This window comes from Vulpes lagopus, chromosome 4 (assembly GCF_018345385.1).
Source record: "Vulpes lagopus strain Blue_001 chromosome 4, ASM1834538v1, whole genome shotgun sequence".
NCBI lineage: Eukaryota > Metazoa > Chordata > Mammalia > Carnivora > Canidae > Vulpes > Vulpes lagopus.
In genome coordinates, this window is record NC_054827.1 from 87,498,414 (window position 1) to 87,517,008 (window position 18,595).

Here is an 18,595-nt window from a genome sequence, read left to right on the forward strand (position 1 = left end):
ACAAATTTTCACAACAGTGTCATGACCTAAATGTTACTGTTATCCCCATGTTGTAGATTTTATAGAGCCTGAGATAGAGCAAGGTTAAGTGATTGGCCAAGTCAAGGACCGCCAAGGAGGAGAAAACAGGCCACTTCATCCTGCCTAAACTGTGAACTGCAGACTTTTTTTAAGAAGAAAGGTACAAATATTTATCAGTTCCCAATATTTAACAGCCTATCACCTAGGAAAATTGTTTTCCATTTCACAATGGTATACATCTTTGAATATTTATCTCCCTGCTGTCCCTTATCAGGATAAAAAAACCTTTATGCTACTCCTTCATGTGTGCTTTCTTTTTGCAAACATTCTTAATAGTACAGATAGAAAAGTCACTCTTGATCTTTCAGTTCCATCCCTACAAATTATGCCCTTTGGGCACATTTATATGCTTTTATACATAATATGTGCTTATAGAAATATCTAGTTATTTTGGGGGGAGGAGTACATAAGTTCTCTTATCGGTGTGTCTTGTTCTATAGTTAGCTGGTTTTAGATCTCTTTGGAAGCTCTGTCCGAGTTAGTACTGTTTTTAACTCCTGCAGAGTGTTCCATTTTATGGATATATCACAGTTTGTTTAAGCATTTCCATATTTTCTTTCCTTTCTCATGCTACCCTCTTCCTGACTTGAGGCTCCTTTGCTAACCATAGTATTAGGGATATTCAAGGGAGATTAGTGCCCAGTTACCAAATGCCACCGCAGCGCCTCTTATATCCTCAATGAAAATGAACTCTAGATGGAAAAATTGTCCTGAAAACTAAAACACAAGGGAAAAAAAATGTTTTAACTGGTCCTGCTAAAACTCTTTCTAAATTACAAGCAACACCCAGAAAAAAAAAAAAAAAAAAAAAAAAAAAAACAAGCAACACCCAGCACCGTGCTTTGAACGTGGTAGTCACTGAACGTGCTTCCTACCATAGGAACCAGGATGCCCAGTGTAGATGGTAGCCTTTGCCGAGGGACTGGGGCCACCGCTGTTGCACAGCGCCCCCATCTGCAGCCACCCAGAGCGCCGGCACAGCTGCAGGGGACCGCTGAAAATGCAAAGTGCTGTGCTTTGTAGCCCTCAAAGTGGGCGGGAAAGGACAAATAGATACTGAAATGAGTATTTCCAGACAGTGCTTTGGCCAGCAGCCTTTTGTTACCTCGATGGTGGCTTTGCTTCTGCTAGTATCCCCTGCCAGTGGCTGTTTATTCAAACATCTGAGCACCTCCAGTGTCACAAGGGACTGAGCTAAACACTGAGAACACCAACGTGATAATACACAGTCCCTACCCTCAAAAAGCTAAGGTTCAATGAAGGAGGCAGACACAGCCAACAGTCAGGAACAGTAAGACAGTGACACTATGAAAGGAGTCCTGGCTTCTGCTCAACAGGTAGAGGAGGGGGTTAGGGTCTTTGAGGAGGTGGCATTTGAGCTAAAATGAAAAGGATGAGTAGATGTCCACCTTGAAGATTCAGGTGGATGGGTGGAAAGCCCAGGGGAAAGGACATATCACGAAGAGCCACACACTGAAATTCAGCCTGACGCCCTGGCAGGCCCATCAGTGGTTTCGCTAGGGCTCCAGAGCACATGGGATGGCCACGTTCCAGACTGCGACCTTGCCTTGGGTCCTTGGCAGTTCTGACTTCAACTGAAGGTGGTGGATGCCACTGAAACCTTGCAGGACAGAAGTATCATGACTAGATTTACATTTGAGAGCAGGTAAATCACTCTGGCCACATTATCAAGAATCAATTGAAGACTACATGAGACGATGGGGGTGTTCACTGACCTTATTGTGGTGACCATTTTACAATGAGTACATGTATCAAATCGTCCCACTGCACACCTTAAACTTACATAATGTTCTTTTTTTTAATATTTTATTTATTTATGATAGACATAGAGAGGCAAAGACACAGGCAGAGGGAGAGAGAGGCTCCATGCTAGGAGCCTGACGTGGGACTCGATCCTGGGGCCCCAGGATTGCGCCCTGGGCCAAAGACAGGCGCTAAACCACTGAGCCACCCAGGGATCCCTACATAATGTTCTTTACAAAAAAGAAAAAGTATTTATTTATTTATGAGAGACAGAAAGGCAAAGACATAGGCAGAGGGAGAAGCAGGCTCCCCTCGGTAGACACTCCACCACTGAGCCACGGAGGCGTCCCAACTTACACAATGTTCTGTGTTAAATGTCAATAAAGCTGGGAGAAATGGATTAAGGAAAGGTTCTGCACACAGATTCAGAATTCAAGACTTTTTTTTAAATTGTAGCAATCCAGGTAAGAGACAAAAATGAAATGAAGCCAGAAAAAGCTGAACTTAATAGAGACTCAAGAGGTATCTGATGGCAAGATTCAAAATTCTAAATTCCTGCTTCATTCGTGGCATTTATTGCTTCCTTTGCCTTCCTCCCACCCCCAATACAAGCCACAGCAAAAGCCTTCTATTCGCTGGCCCTCAGGATTGGGTGGTTACGGCAGTAATGAGTCAGTCCTCTACTTTTGATCAAATGAGATTAAAAAGGGAAAGACAAGAGGAGGTGCAGGGAAGCAAGATGACGAGAGGGTGACAAGTGTGACTAAGAAGGTGCCCTGAGTGCTGCTCCCTTCCTCCAACGCACTGACCTTAGATGAGAGGTTGGACAAATAAGTGCCCCCCCCTCCAGACAGGATGGGGGGTTGAAGACCCATGCCTCACTTTGCAGGTTTTGCCTATGGAAGAATTCCCCTGGGCCAGGAGGATGGAGCAGCTCCCAAGGAGAAATAGTGATGTGGTGTGTCCGCTAAGGGAGTCCCCAGTAAGTCCCCTGGAGCCCCACAGGGAACCCGTGGGGACATAGCTGAGAAGCCTCCCTGCCCCCGCCCCCAGCAGGTGGAGAAGCTGCTGACAAGCCAGTGAATTGGGATAGAGGGTCACCGCTGTGGATGTGGGACCAAGGACCAGATGGACATCTCTGGATGCTGGCTGCAGAAGGCTCTCAGCGAGTGCCAGCATCAGTAGAAGTGGACCAAGAACCCGAACCCCCCACTCTTTTTCCCAGGCCCCTAAGCGCTCTGACACCATATGGAGCGAACTTGTAACCCTCGAGGAGGTGTAGCCAGGAAACCTTAGCTGGCTGGTTTTATCTTGAAATAACAAAAACCATGCTTCTGCTCTTGGGCAGAAAATATTTTAGAACAAAATTGAGAAGAACAAGATGATTTGCACATCCTACGTGCAGCCTGTGGACACGTGCCCACTACCAACAAACCTTGCAGGACATGACAACTGTCTGGAGGACCTGTGGGCTTCCAGACTCAGCTTAAAGCAAGGGGAGGCCTGTGCTGGCTATGATGAGTTTGAGGTGCTTCCCCAGCTGGAGATCTAAATCTGGAAGTTACCAGAAAACAGACTGTTGGCGAAGTCCTAGGCATGTGAACTCCTGGAGGGTGAAGAGGACAGGCTGGAGCTGTAGAAAGCCCTGACATTTAAAGGGATGCGCGGAGAAAATGGGGGTCGGGGAAAGCCCGTGATGACGGGTCCACGCGACCTAGACAAGAACCAGCAGGGGACACCAAATAATCAAACTGACGGCTAGGACTTCTACTGAATGGGCTCCAGTCCCAAGATAGTTCATGGTCATAAACTAAAATTCTCTGTGACACCTCTCCTTGACCAGAAAATCAGCTGCCTCATCCCCAGGCCGGAAGCCATGTCCGTGGAGTTCAACCTTGCTTCCACGGTGTTCCTGCAAGGAGATCCGTTCCTGTGCTCGGGGGACACTCGCATGTTATGTCAATGTGCTGTCAGGGTCTTGGGGGGGTTGTTTTTTTGGTTTGGTTTTTGGTTTGGTTTGGGGCAACATTACCCACTTTTTCAAGAAAAGATCTCCATCACAATTTGTTTTCAGAGATTAAGACTAAATAAATTTGTTTTTTCGGGTCTAAGCTGCTTATTTCTGGGCAATGACAACTACATAAATCCATCATTCCCTTATCACCCTGGCTGCCAGGAAGCTCGAGACCAGGTTTTAGGCTTAATTTGCTATCACGTGTTGCTCAGCTAGGAGTTCTTTGTATTCTAGGTTTTTTCCTTGTTGGTCCCTATTTGTTTTTTCCTGTTCCTATTTTGTTATCAGTAGTTTGGTCTTGTACTGGTCTGATAGTACCTATATTTTTATAATAAGTTACCTCAACTCTTTAGTGAGTTTGGCAAGAAGAATAGCTAATTAAAAAATAAGTGAAATGTCATCATTTTACAGTTTTTTTTTTTTAACCTCTATCTCTAAGACTGACCATTGGTCGGTCTATGGTAGTAACTGGTGTCTTCATTTTAGTTACAAAGTTCGTTCTGGGGCAGCCTGGGTGGCTCAGTGGTTGAGCGTCTGCCTTTGGCTCAGGGTGTGATCCTGGGGTCCTGGGATCGAGTCCCACGTCGGGCTCCCTGCATGGAGCCTGTTTCTCCCTCTGCCTATGTCTCTGCCTCTCTGTGTGTCTCTCATGAATAAATAAAATCTTTTTAGAATTTTTTGTTTCATTTTTAAAAATTTAACAAAGTTCATTCTGACGAATAATTCAGAGAAAATCCCCCGACCCCACACCCCAGTAGCCAACCGTATATCCACAACAGTAGCAAAAATGAAACATTTGTTTGCTGACACAGGGCATTTAAGAGAACGAGGTAACCCCAGTGAAGTGAGATCAGCAAGCTTTCCTCTCATCTCTTAGCTCTTCCCTATTGTGGCCACGTTGGTTAAGTCATTAGTATAAAATCTGCCTTCTCCAAATCCCCTGTGAGAGCTGATAACCTTCTTGCTCTAACTATTGAAGGATCACTCAGCAAAAATTCTGTGTTCCCTGTACTGTGCCTGGTCCATCACTTTGGACGTGCTGTCACCAGCCACATCTTTGAGACAATCACATCTTTTTGAGGTGCCAAGATGTACTTTTGCTACCGCCAGTCAGGAGGACACAGGCTTCCCTCCAAGGCAGAGTGACCTACTGAAGGGCGCTGGGGTAAGACCAAACCTCCCCCCGCGGAGATTGGGCCGGGCCGGGCACAGCCTCCTTCAGAGTGAAGCCCACACCTGTGAACACACCTGGGACCTTCCTTGCCTCACCTGGCTACAAACTCACCCTAGGTCTCCGTTTGCCGGGTTACAATGAGGTTACCAGTCGCCATTGCTTTACTCCTCCCACTTCAGATGGTCCCGCGTCACCTGATTTGAAAGTTGGAGGAAACCCTTTAAATAAAACCCACTGCAGGCCTTCCCGGCCTTGGTCCCCAGCCTCTGCCGACGAACCTATTGTGATACGTCCTTGCCTTGCAGATGCAGTATTTTACCTTCTTCCCTATAGGAGTAATTTTCCTCCCCCAGTCTCTGAATTGCCTGTTTTCCGAGCGTTACCTTCATTCGGTTTTGGCCTCCCTTGGCTGTGCAGGCCTCCCCAGGCCTGTCGCTCGCGGGGGCCTCTCCACCCCGCCGTCTGCAAAGCCCATGGTGGGTGCTCGCTGCTCTGGGGCCGCGGGGGCTGGAGGGGGCTAGCCCGTTGACCCTCCCTCCCAGGATCGCCGTTGCCCCCTCCGCCTAAGCGACCGAGTCTTCTCTGGCTCGGCCATCCCCAGGAGGAACCTCTGGTGTCTCGGGGCAAGGAAGGCCCCAGGGTGGGGGGACCCGTTGCTCCCGTTGCAGGCCGCACCCCTGCAAGCCCAGGCCTGGCTCCCGGGCAGCGCTGCCGCAGACTCCCACGGGTGCCGCCACGGTTAAATCAGTAGTTCCTGCGCAGACCAGGGCATTCCTGCCCCAGGTTTTTTTCCTCTTTTGCTTTTTATTCCTTTAACTGCCATGTTAGGGAGAAGCAGGTTTCAATCCACCATATTTAACTTAAAGTCCTTTGTTGGCATTCTTTATATTTTTGGATATTTTGATTCTTTAGGACTGCGTTTCCATAGAACTTCAGAAAATAGAAATTCTGCACTTGTCAGTTGCACCCAATTCTCTACAAAAAGTAAACATGAAGGTAAGATTTTTTGGTCATTGTTAATATAGATGTTGCCTGTTGCATTTTCAATTTGACATGTGAATGAAATTCTGTTCTCTTAAAGAAGGAAATATGATCATTGCTGCCTTTCAGACTGTCCCGGAGCAATCTGTTCTAATCTTAGATGTCCCTGCTTGTAAATTACTCAATCTTTGGGAGAAATCCTGGTATCCTATTTCAGGAGAATAATATTTACTATGCACCAGGTACTCTTCTATTGGATGCGCCTAGCCACCATATGAACTTCACTGTCGTCTCCATCTTATGGAGGAACAAATTGAAACAGAGAAATTTGTCCAAATTCACACACTCTACTAGGTGTCCGAGTCCTTGCTATGAGCCACATTGCCACGCTATGTTGCAACATCTTTTTATTTAGTGACCATTTTAAAGCTCTTCCCACCTACTTCCTCAAAGGAAACTCACCGTGTTAGGACACCAAGGAGAGTTTCACAGACACAGGGATGCATACACTCAGAGCAAACTGAAAGCTGAAAATGCTGCAGACCAGAAGTTTGAGATGAGTCGTTTTTTCCATTGGAGCACTTAATCTGCTCTGATTTGCTGGCAACTAAAAAAAAATTGAAATGTTAGATTATATGGTTTTTGTTGTGTAGAGCAAGCACGCAAATTATTTTGAAGACAAAAGTTTCTGGCAATTGAATTCTAGAAGCAATTTCTAGAATTGTAGTAAAAAACTATATTAGGGTTTTAAAAAAATCTTTATTGTGAAAATGAATACTCAGAAAAATACATTAACATAAATGTACAGCTCACTGAATTGTTGTAAAGGGAGCCCCACTTAACCACACCCTGGTCAAGAAATAAAAGCTTCACAGACCCAAAGAACACAAACATGACCATTGTAATTTTTTTTTTAAAGATTTTATTTATTTATTCATGAGAGACACACAGGCAGACACAGGCAGAGGGAGAAGCAGGCTCCGTGCAGGGAGCCTGATGTGGGACTCAATCCAGGGACCCCAGGATCACGCCCTGGGCTGAAGGCAGGCGCCAAACCGCTGAGCCACCCAGGTGTCCCTGTCTTCTTTTTTATTATTCTACAGTATTTTACTGAATGCCTGCACCACGTGTGAGGAATGGACCACAGTTTGTCCATTCCTCATGAGATGCACATTTGGGGTATTCTGGGGGCGGGCTTTGAGAGCAGTCTCATCTAGGTCTCCTGACTGAAGTGTGTGCGTATTTTAGGTGAGTCACGGGGGAGCACAGATCCAACTTCTGTAGATGATGCCTAGCAATCTTCCAAAATAGTTACCATTTATACCACCACTGGTAGTGTCTGAAAGCTCTTTTCTAAGTCCTTAAGAAGACTTGAAATTGTCCATCTTAACCATTGTTGAGGGCATAACGGCATCTGATTCTGGTTTAGTGCTCTCCTTATTACTAATGAGGTCGACCCTTTTTTGTGTGCACCAACCATCTGAATCTCTTCTATGAATTAACCTCCTTAGTCAAGTCTCATGCCCAGTTTTCTACTGCATTGTCTGCTTTTCCTTGATTTATCAGGATTTTTTTAAAAGATTTATTGGGGATTCCTGGGTGGCTCAGTGGTTTAGCGCTGCCTTTCGCCCAGGGCGTAATCCTGGAGTCCCGGGATCGAGTCCCGCATCGGGCTTCCTGCATGGAGCCTGCTTTCTCCCTCTGCCTGTGTCTCTGCCTCTCTCAGCAATATGTCTATCATGAATAACTAAAAAATTTTTAAAATCTCAAAAGATTTATTTACTCATGAGAGGTACATGGAGAGAGGCAGAGACACAGGCAGGGGGAGAAGCAGGCTCCCTGTGGGGACGGATGTGGGACTCGATCCCGGGACCCCAGGATCACGCCTTGAGCCGAAAGCAGAGTTTCAATCACTGAGCCACCCAGACACCTGGTTTGTCAGTTTTTAAACAATGATAGCTTTTATAATTTTAACTTTTAGCTATTTGATGTTAGCATACAGAAATTCTCAAAAACTGAGTATTATCAAGAAATTCTTACTAAAACTCTTAAACTCATTTAAATTTTCTCTACATACATAACTTACAGTATCTGCGAAACAGTATCATTTTCTATCCTTCACTTTTTCTTGCCTAACTGCGATGTTAGTACCTCTGATATACAGTGGCGAATGAAGTGGTGACAGAGGGATTCCTCATCTTCAGTCTCAAAGCTCCATGGTCTTGTAGTGCCTGACACCTCTATTTGCCACTAAAAAACAAATATTGGAGCAATTTTTATGGACTTTTCACTGCTTTGGGCTGCACGTGATGCTTATTACTGCTTCTTCCATTTCATTGGTCAGGACTAAGTGGTCATGCAGCTCTTCTAACTGCAGGGGTGCTGGCAGCTGGATTATGGGATTAGCAGGACTGATGGCAGGTGTGGTGGGACCTACTCCAGGGAGGGTGGGAGGCCTCCCGAGAGGCGACCTCAGTGGAAACCTGAAGGATGAGGTATTTGTTTCCTAGGACTGCTGTAGTAAACCACCACAGGCCGGGGGGCTTAACTGACCTTGATTTAGTCTCAGTCTATGGATGCTCGAAGTCCAAAATCAAGGCATCAGCAGGGTTGCCTCCTCTTGAGGACCCTGAAGGATCTGTCCAGGCCTCTCTCCTCGGTGTGTACACTGCCATCTTTCCTGTAGGTCTTTCCACAGGCTCTTCCCTCTATGCATATTCGTATCTAAACTCCCCCACTTATAAAGGTACAAGGCATAGTGGACTAGGGCCCACTCTAGTGACCTTACTTTAACCTGACTACTGCTCTAAATAGCTTGCCCAGGTAGGCCACCCTATTTCTAAAAAGAGGTATGTCACAAAGTGGCCTGTAGGAAGACCAAACAATTTTTTAAAAATAGATCTGAACCACTAGAACACTTGTATGTTTACTCAACGATTCTACAGATTTTGGTCTTTCTTTAAACATGAAGAGGGATGCCAGGGTCCTGGGATCGAGTCCTGTATCAGGCTCCCCACAGGGAGCCTGCTTCTCCCTCTTTGTCCTTGCCTCTCAGAAATAAATGTTTAAAAAAAAATATGGAAAAAATTATTTTGGCCTACACCTGTCTGGGATGTTGTCCCCAACTGGACTACTTCCACCATAGAACCATGGTATGGCTTTTGCACAATGTAATTTTGAATTTTGAATAATTTTGAATTAAGATTATGTCATGATATGCCCATAGGAGGGAAGTTTATCTTCTTGCTCCTCTCCCGTCACTTAATGGTGGTTATTCTTCTAGCTTAAGTATATATTTATACTGCACACAAAAATTTACATTTATTCTAAATCTTTTATTATATTTTTTAAAAAGATTTTTATTTATTCATGAGACACACAGAGAGAGAGGCAGAGACACAGGCAGAGGGAGAAACAGGCTCTATGCAGGGAGCCCGACGTGGGACTCGATCCTGGGGCTCCAGGATCACGTCCTGGGCTGAAGGCAGGCGCCAAACCACTGAGCCACCCAGGGATCCCTAAATCTTGTATTCTAAATCATAAGCAGTTTTAGGAGTAACTGTATGATTGATGGATTCCTGCCAGCCTTCATTCTTTCCTGAGCCTCCAGCCCAGGGCATGACCCTGTTGTCCCTAGACAAGTCCCGCATCGGGCTCCCTGCATGGAGCCTGCTTCCCCCTCTGAGTCTCTGCCTCACTCTCTCTCATGAATAAATTAAAAAATCTTTTTAAAAAGAATGTCGGTTATTTTTGCACCAAAGAATTCTAAACCTCTCCCAAACAGCTTCCTGTAGCAAAGAATTCCTGAGATTTTCAACCAGGATATGGAATTCAGCAAGGTCAGGATGAGTGACAGTGGTAAAGGACTGTGGAATTGTTGTCGGGCCTAGAGTTACCGGAGGTTTTTTTTTTTTTTTTAATTTTTATTTATTTATGATAGTCACAGAGAGAGAGAGAGAGAGGCAGAGGGAGAAGCAGGCTCCACGCACCGGGAGCCCGACGTGGGATTAGATCCTGGGTCTCCAGGATCACACCCTGGGCCAAAGGCAGGTGCCAAACCGCTGCGGATCCCCGGTGTTTTTGTTTTTTACCTGACTTGAGACTAGTCCAACCCAGGGAGGCTATCCCAAAGCAAACACACACACCAGGACTTCATATGGGTGAACTAGGTGCCAGGATTCCTCTGAAGCACTGTGTTAGGAGTTGTATTAATTCAAGAGGCAGAGATGATGTTGTCAGTTTGGCTAGATTTCCCTTTATTAAATCCATTCTCGGAATTCTCAGAGAAAACTCCTCTACTAATCAAAGCCTCCTGGCTAGTTTCAGATTTATTTACGGAGGGAATAGTTGGGAGAAATTTCTCCCTTAGTGTAGAATCCTAGAGCTGAAGTACCAAATCCCAGGATGTTCAGCCCATCATGTTATAAATGACGGCTTGGGAAGGAAAAGAAGAAATAAATCACGTACTGCCAGTTTAGGAACCTTTCCACCCAGCAACTAGCATAGCCCCAATAACAACACATCAGAAGAAAAAGTCTGTTATCTGCGGGAGCAAAAATGATCAGAACTGCACAAGGAGGAACTGGAACTGGAGCTCATATCAAAGACTGAGCAGCACCGGCTAAGCGATCTGTGGCTTCCAGTTACGCTAGTCCTGTGTGTGTAACTGTAAAGCCAATAATCTCAAATAGTCACAGATGGGCTGCTAAAACGAAAGGCAATTAGAGACTTTCCTATTTTGAAAAGTCAACATCGGCCAACTATGTGGAGAGCTACAGACATGAATAAGCTTTTATCAGCATGAATCCGGCTACTTCATTTTAAACAGTAATCGGGAGGCAGAAGTTATAGATTAGTGGTGGCTGAAGCCTCTTCATAATGTTATAGCAAATTCACAACTCACTGTGCTCCTGTTTGAAATAAAGTGACCAATATCTACCACCAATGCTATTTTAAACAAACAAAATAAACTCAATAAATATCTTTTATTAAAGAAAAAAGGAGTATTGTTTGTTAAGCACCAAAACTGTATGTTGTTATTACATTGCATGTACAAGAGAAGGTGATTGCAATACTTGCTGTACAAGTACTTAACTCCGAAGTCATGAGTGTAAAAAACATGAAATACAAAGCAAAACAATAATTACAATGCAATAAAGTTGCACTAAAGAGCAAAAGGCAATAGTCAAAACAATTATTGGAGATTTCAGAGTATTGCTATAAATGCCTTAGTTTTTTCTTTGTACTTTTAATACTTTAGAATATTAATGGAGCATATTTAAGTATTGTAAATTTGCAAGAGTTGGCATTTACAATACACTGTGCACACGTCCATTTAATGTACGGTGTTAAAGCCATCTTTAAAAGCCAAGCACGATGTGCTAGTGTTTTGCGTCTACCATTATAATATTGCACAAAGCTAGTAAATGGTGAATTGGTTTGCCATTTTAATTTTCACTTAACCATAAAGGCTAAAAAAAAAAAAAAAAAAAAAAAAAAAGTCAGTTTCAGTGGCCCTAATGGGCTTTTAATCATGCAGAATGATCTGTAGCCTTCGATTTTTCATGAACTATGTATTATGGTTTCACACTTGGCAAGACATACAGTACAAGAAACTCAGCAAGACAGTGTGGATTCTTTCCTTCTTTCCGAGTCAAAGTAGTCAGAAGTCACTGTCTGGGTGGTATTGTCTATCCCTCTTGGTTCACAATTGAAGGGAAAATGCCATCTTGTGATCATGGATACTTCTTAAAATCAATGTAATTAGTACTGGGAAAAGCTAGAATAACTTGTTACACTCTTGGATAGTTAACCATAGAACATGCAGGTTTAAAAAAAAAAAAAAAAACCACCAAAACATCCCTTGTTAAAATTCAACTATAACCAACACCCATACCCTCTGTGTATACATCTAAAAATCACTTTCCACGGTCTTTCCTCTCCACCCTTAACCCCCACACACTGAGCCACTTGATGTTATAACTGACTTTTTATAAAAAGCAACAAAAACTTTCCCCTAAATCTCAAAACAAATGACTGCTTTGAGATTCAATGTGAAACAGCACTGATGAAATATTTATGTCAACCTCAGAGGTATTTTCTGCATGTGCACCTTACAGTGGCATCATAAAAGTGGAGAAGGGGAGAAACATTTATAAATCTGAATTCAATCAATTAAATTCCTGAAATACCAAGCTGTACATTTATACTTGTGGGCAAAACATTTTAGAATGAACACATCTTCAAAATAACCCAGTGGGAAAACATGGCGCATTCTCTCTCTCTCTCTCTCTCTCTCTCTCTCTCTTGCGCGCGCGCACACACGATCCAGATCCCCACCCACCTTTAAAAAACCCTCTGTTTACATACATGATAGTTTAGGCAGCAATATAAACTCATTTTGTAGGAAAAACTTTTAAATTAGACTATTTATAGGATAAAAAATACCATTGCTTCAATTTACAAAGCAGTCAGGCAGAGATTCCTCATTATGTGCTTTAAAGCGCACTCTGCAGCAGAGTTCAGAAATAACTACTGAATTGTTCAGTAGCACTAAACAAATGCAACATGCTCCAACGGTAAGGTGCTTCCACTTTTTTAACTCTTCCATCTGAAATAAAGCTTGCTAGTCAATCCTCTAACACTAAGCATAGCTCTTCTTGGATGCTAAGAAATTGAAATAAAATCAATGCACACTTAACTTTATATTATTTAAATTCAGTGCAAGAATTATGTGAAACTTGTTAAGGTTTCTGCTCTCATCAACTGGCTGCATGTTAACAATGCATCTGCCAGGGTTTCTAAATGTTTTGCAGCTGTTCAAAGCGATCTTTTACAAATAACCTGGTAAGAATGTATATGAAATTTGAATTCCCTGATAAGGCCTTTAAGAGACCCCTTAGTACTTTCTGGGTTGGTATCTCATATTATGTGTATATACTAATTATAAAAGTTTAAAAACAAAAAAATCCCAAACCTTGTATTTATTTAAAAAAAAAAACCTTTCCTCAGGCTAAAGACAAGTTTATACACAAACTCAATAAATGGAACTTAAAAATGGAATCTTAGGGAATGTAGAGAACTAAATAAATTGTGTTAATTGTTCACTGGTCCCATTCCAAGCAGACGATGTTGCCCATTCAGTTTTGTTCCACTGATCCGAGTTTTAATTCTTAGTGGCTGCTACGGCCAAGGTATGCCTCAGAATTTAACAATATCTAATGGCAAAGCGGTCATGCTATGTGTTACCAAAGACTGCTACACAGTTTAGCTTTGTAGAAACAAGGATTTTTGCCCCCTTGCTTTACAGAGTAAATCAGAGTGCTGAAAATCTCTGTTTCATGTAATGAGGAAAACACCACATTCCAACTGTAGAAAATACTACACCTGGTCACTTCTTATGGCTGCATCTAAATTAGTTTAAAAATATATGTTAAGAAATCTTTCAGTTCCACAGTAAGAACTAGGGAATGATTGTTTTTATGCTGCTTCCAAACTCAGAACTTATAAAACACACATCAAGTAAGCAAGACAACTGCTCCTCTTTCAAAAATCCTCTTTAGCCAGGCATTTGGTCACACTGCTATGCCACAATACCCCCATATTTGAGATCATTAGGAATACCTTTTCTATAAGTACCACATTGGTTATATACACAGCATTCTGACTATAACTGGGAGAACTATTTAAAATTGGCATTCAAGTGAGCAGTAGCATTAACCTTAAAATATCCTCAAGTTATCTAAAATATATTACAGTCGAGACTAGATTGGTAAATGGACTTCTAAAGTGATTCGGCACAAGCAAGCAGCTGTTTGTGGATTTTTATGACAGAAATGACACACTGAGATATATAACTATCAAATATTTTAAACCATATAAATAGTATGGGCAAGTTTGGAACTTGAAACATCATCTATAAATACCATCCTAACTAAATATATTAAAATTTAATATTGAGGGCAAAGATGCTCTTTTTTGGGGCCGGGGGGGGCGGGGAGGGGAATTCAATCATGCTTACATAATTGTTGGGTCCGGAAACTGCTTTAAAATTAACATGAGGGGAAAAAATTAACATAAGGATTCAACTGGTAATCTCATCTTGGACAAGTGGACTGTAGTGATTTAAAATTTTAACACTGTGAGATACCAAAGGTGAATGATCTGCAGTAACTTGTAATTCTGTGGAAGTAGGAATCTGAATCTTAAGAATGGAAAGTAGGTATGTTGGAGAACGCTATTCAGCAGAGTGTAAGCATAGCTGGTTATTAAGGAGGTTTTGCAAGTGAGATAACCTTCATGGAGTACCACCGTGAGATGTACTCAGAGCTGTGGATGCACCCCCAAAAGGATTCACAGGGGTCTGTACCCTGTCTAGCATTTGCTGAACACCTACCAGGACATGATTCTGAAAGACAAATCACAGGACCCATTTATAATTGAGCCCAACTCTCGATGGAATCCACACTCTGACATTAAATGGGGAGTAATTCTGACAACAGTTCTAGTGCTTTTGCTGTTCATTTAATGTTAAGTTCTCCTGTGTTTTTCTATGTATCAATGAATGGGAAAAAAATGATTCATAAGCATCCAAAGGCTTAATATTGATACATGATTTTTTTAAGGTTTGAAAATTTGCCTTAACATTTTTTTGCCAAATTATATTCATCAAACCAATCATCCTTTCAATTGAAAAGCACGCTTAAATGCCTTACTAATTCCACCTCCCCATTGTAGGATAAAGTCTCTATACAAGATATATATTTTAATTTTCCAAGGTAACATGTGGGAATAATGCAAGAAGAAAGCTAAAGTACTATGAAAAAAACTGTGCAAAAAGCTCCTACTCTCCTCAATAAACAGAAAATTTTCTCCATAATTATTCTAAAGGAAATACATCTTAAAGTGACAAAGGTCTAAGCATTTTTTTCTCTCTTCTGGAAAACCAATTTATACATTGGAGCGCTGCTACTCTGGGACTGCTTTCTGGTGCTAGGCCAGAGAAACTTTCAGGAGAAAGTTCTCTTTGGTACACCAGTCCTTACCTAACTCCCTTCATACAGAGGCTAACGTCTATCTGATGCAGAATTACACTCTATAGAAGATGGTGGACTGGGTCCAACATATCCACCCTTCATTCAAGCCCACAACAGTCCTGCTGAGAATCCACAGTGGCTCCACTCACAAAAAAATGCATCCTTTGGGACTCCAATACAGCAAAGTCAGCACCTAGAACTACATACATAGGTTTTAAAAAGTCTACTGATAGTAACAAAGGCTCTCTCCCAAAATTCCATTCAAAACATTGTGAAGATAGTGAAATGCCAGCCAAGGAAGCTTTTCTGCCTACTTTCTGCATGTTTGTAAGGGCACACTTCACTGCGGAGCATAAAAAACTTAAATGGTGCATGTTAAACAGACTTAAGATCTGCATCCCTATTACTGAATCCTCATTTTTGATTCTCAATAGGAAAGTCATGTTGAATTACACTAATCAAGCAATTGTTCAAACAAAGAGACTAAAAATAATTTGAAACATTATCAAGTTACAAAGTATTGCTTTTCATAAACAAAGCTGCACATGAAATCCAAACTATTATAAATTCACAATTATGAAGAGCTATTTAAAAGCATGGAAATTTTTACTTCAAAACCTTACAAAGTGTGAGAGTAGGTGTTCTTTTAAAAATATGCCATGTTAAATGTATCATGTTGTGGTAAACACATTAAGTGTATCTCCGTGGTTATCTTTCTTTTCAGATGTTGAACATCTTTATGAAATTTCCTCTGGAGATGAGTAAGATGGAAATTTTCAGGGCATTTCCATCTGATTCTTTCCAATTCCTATCCTATAGCTATCATGATAAACTTTTTCAGAGTGCTGCACTATTTATAAAAGCTGATATGGAAGCAGCTCTGTGTTTTCAAGCAGAGGACTATTCAGTGCGTGGAAAGATGGATTTCAAAGCAGTCCCAATACAGCTCACAGTAGATCTCTGTCAGCCCACTGTTCTGCCAACTCAGAACAACCCCTAGCTTTAGCGGCCACTACAAGGATGTACGTGGGTGGACAGGAGGGGAAGGTGCTTAACAAAAAAAAAACAGGCATCTCTGGAAGGCCTTTTCTTCATTGCATCAGGAGCATTGCACATCTAAAACTCATGTTAACCACCAACTACTGGAATGACTGGAAAAGCGTTAACTTGCCAATTGTGCTTCCATTTTTTCATACCACTGAGCCAACACACTTTTTGCATCTAATGGAATCCAGCTGGGAAATCACGTGTTTAAAATTTTGTTTTTCAAAAACAAATCCTTGATCTTCAACTGAAGGTTTTTTTTTCTGTTGAGTCACCTGTTTATAAACAAAAAAATAAAGTGTATTAAAAAATGTAGACTTATTGAAGATAGTGTGGTCTTTTAAAAATATGCCGTGTTAAATGTATCATGTTGTAAATGCATATATATCCCCATACAACTTGCAATATCTGGATGAACACTGATTTTTCTTATAAATGACCATTTGTAGAGATCATATATAGGAGACAAAAGATGCGTTTGTATTCTTTTTTTTGTTGTTGTTGTTTTTTTTTTTGCGTTTGTATTCTTAAAGCAATAAAAATGAAAACAAAGTAACTTGAATATGATTTAGATCATTTCAAGATTGTATGTTAGATTCACTTTTATTCCTTTTACTCTAATTTTATGTCAAAACTATACAGTAAAAATGACCAAATACAACTGAACATATCAGCCTCATAAAATGCCAGTAGATTAGAATTAAATATTTTAAAAATTCACTAGAAAGTGAGTATTTGTTGTACTGACGTTTAGAGGACAGGATTAGTACTAGTCTTTAAATGATGCTTTAGCAAAGTTTCAGAGTAGTTGTACTTGAGATCTATGGTGTACACATGTCACAGGAGCATTTATATGAAAGAGCTACTAATCAGATAAAAAGGGACATGGACATAAATTGAGTCCTAACTTATTATAGTTCTGCATTAACTAATACTGTAGCTACATGTGGCTTTGGGGCACCTGAAACATGGCTGCTGTGAATGAGAAAATGAATTTTTAATTTGATTTAAATTAAAATCTGAAGCAGAAATATTAAAATATTTCTCTATTGAATGTAATTTTATTGTTTCGGTAGGACATTTCTTTTTTTTTTTTTTAATTTTTATTTATGATAGTCACAGAGAGAGAGAGAGAGAGAGAAAGAGAGAGAGAGAGAGAGAGGCAGAGACACAGGCAGAGGGAGAAGCAGGCTCCATGCACCGGGAGCCCGATGTGGGATTCGATCCCGGGTCTCCAGGATCATGCCTTGGGCCAAAGGCAGGCGCTAAACCGCTGCGCCACCCAGGGATCCCTGGTAGGACATTTCAACTTTAACCACTGAATGATTAGCATCGAAATTGAAATGTGCTACAAGTATAAAATACACACTAAATTTTGAAGACTACATTTAAAAAATGTAAACTACATCATGAATTTTTTATATTGATAGCATGTTGAAATATACTATTTTGGATATACCATATAAAATATTGAGATCAATTTCAAAAAAAATTATTTTTTAAGGTAACTATGGTAACTTTACATCTGTGGCTCATACTGTTTTGTTTTTTTTTTAAGATTTAAAAACAGAGTGCACAGCAGGGGGAGCAGCAGGGAGAGGGAGAAGCAGGCATCCTGCTGAGCAGGGAGCCCGACTGGGGTTTCATCCCAGGACCCGGGGAACGTGACCTGAGCCAAAGGCAGATGCTTAAGTGACCGAGCAAGCCACGCATGCCTCATATTTCTATCAGTGCCATCATAGTTACTTCATGACTTAAAAGGAGGAACTTGCAGAAAACCAATTGGAAACTCCATATGAAGCCTCTATAATGATATGTATTCCCTTACATTTAGGAAGTTCCTTCAAGGACACGCTTACCTACGACTAGTTCTTAAAAGAGTTTTAAAGGAAGACACAGCAGAACAGGAGATAATGACTATTTCATGAAGTTTTGAGAAATTACTTGTTTTTCTGAAGAGCTAATTATTTCAGATCTGTAGGAAGCTGATCTGTAATAGGAAATACAAATTATAGTGTTTTTAGCCATCTGTAGAGAAGCTCTGGAAGTTCAGTCTTTAAAAACCATTTCCCAAGACCACACACGAGGTAGGAGTAATAGTTCCTTTATCACTGCCTGCTCAGACGGGCCTACGGTTTGCTTCTGGTACGGGATAGGTTGTTTTTTTATAAATAACCGACTTTGCAGGTATCTGAACTCCTGTGTTGCTGGGGAGTATTTCATTGTTTCTCTCATTATAATACATATACCAGCCGTAAATAATCAGCCAAAACCAGGAAATTTTGGGCATTCATGGTGGACATACTCTTAACATTGGCTCTAAGGCTAAAGTAGTAACCTAAAGCTAAAAATAACTACCACGCATAGGCACGTCGGAAATGCTGCTGTTGTGCCTATGTGTTAGGATCTGGCAGGACTGGTGAAAACTGAGAAGAGCGGGACTGGCCCGAGCTCCTGCCACCGGGGAACGTACCCCACCTGCGCTACTGCCAGCAGCTGTGA

At 41.6% G+C, this 18,595-nt stretch overlaps 1 protein-coding gene across 1 annotated transcript in view; it reads right to left on the reverse strand.

Moving 5' to 3' along the window:
• Positions 1 to 10,108: 10,108 nt before the first annotated feature.
• JMY (junction mediating and regulatory protein, p53 cofactor) overlaps positions 10,109 to 18,595 on the reverse strand; it is a 107,074-nt gene continuing 98,587 nt past the window's right edge. Inside the window, exon 11 of the mRNA XM_041752155.1 lies at positions 10,109 to 16,368. The gene's annotated coding sequence lies outside the window, so the exon portion shown is untranslated. The remainder of the gene's footprint in view (positions 16,369 to 18,595) is intronic.